The 1,272-nt window shown below is 34.7% G+C and overlaps 1 protein-coding gene across 1 annotated transcript in view; it reads left to right on the top strand.

The window, feature by feature from the left end:
* The window catches only part of acmsd (aminocarboxymuconate semialdehyde decarboxylase), an 8,232-nt gene that overhangs the window by 6,099 nt on the left and 861 nt on the right, over positions 1–1,272 (top strand). The gene's annotated exons all lie outside the window — the stretch shown is intronic.

Raw genomic sequence — 1,272 nt, 5'->3', positions numbered from 1 at the left:
TATGGAGAAGGAGAACCAGGAAATGAGTCGGGGGAAACGCATCGCTACCAAGCCAGGGCCGAGCGACGTGTGTCTCCGCAACGTGTAGTTGTATTTTTCGAAAGGTGCACGTGGGGCTACGGCGTAGTGTCCGCATGTGTCTCTGCATACCTCCGTACGTAGCCACGGAGTAGATTTACACAGATGTAGGCCCTATAAATCAAGCTTAACCCTCGTGTAGTTTTCCCACCAACCTGCCAAGTTTTGTTTTTCTGAGTCAAATTTTCAAATGAAAAACCTTTTATCAACGTTTTCGTTGTCTTTTTCGACGCTTTTGTGTCTTCCCCCCAATGTTTTTGTCACTTTTTCAACGTTTGTCAACTTTTTCTGAGCCTTTTGAAATTTGTGTGGGGTTTTTTTCCCCAAATTTTCAAAGCTTTTTTTTAAATTACATTTGTCACTTATTTGACATTTCTGTCATTTTGTTTAGCTTTTTTTTCACATTTTTGTAACTGTGGTTTACATTTGTTCAAATTTTAGTCATTTTTATTGACATTTGTATTCTTTTTTTTACATTTGTCACACACAAGTTCTTTTATCAATTATTTTTTCTCCAAATGCAATAAAATTGACAAAAAAAACACCCAACTTCAATGAAAGTAATGAACTCCTTATTTATTTAACTTGTGTGGAGCATTGTAGGGAACCATCCACGTTACTTTTTTGGACAATTTGTTTGAAAGAAACCAACATTTCTGATACAGAAACTTTTTGGAAACTTGCACTTGGTTTAACCCTTGTGTTGTCCTTGGGTCAAATTGACCCGTTTCTAAGTGTTTTATACCAGAAATATGGATTTCTTTCAACCGAATTGCCCAAAACTAACATGGATGATTCCATACAACATTACTTTCATTGAATTTTTGGGGGTTTTATGTAGACTTTTAGCATTTGAATTATTTTGTTTAATGGTTTCAAAAGAGTATCCGGACTAAACTTTGACGTCTACCCATCTGAGATCCACTCAACATCCTCTGATCTTAACTATTAGTCAAAATAATTCATAATTTCTGCCTTTTTAACTAAAAACGGATGAATAATTTGATCTAAATGAGGTTTGTTAACCATGAATTCCAAGAATAAGAATAAAAAAACCTATTATTAAACCAGCTCAGGTTTTTTTTTTTAAACCCAAGAGCTGGAAAAAGTGACAAATAAATCAGACAAAGCAACAAAAACATCGGAAAAGTCCAAAAAATTATTAATTTTCAATTTTGACCGGGAAGGACAAGT

This window comes from Etheostoma spectabile, chromosome 4 (genome assembly GCF_008692095.1).
Source record: "Etheostoma spectabile isolate EspeVRDwgs_2016 chromosome 4, UIUC_Espe_1.0, whole genome shotgun sequence".
Taxonomy (NCBI): domain Eukaryota; kingdom Metazoa; phylum Chordata; class Actinopteri; order Perciformes; family Percidae; genus Etheostoma; species Etheostoma spectabile.
This window is presented reverse-complemented; position numbering and strand designations above follow the sequence as displayed.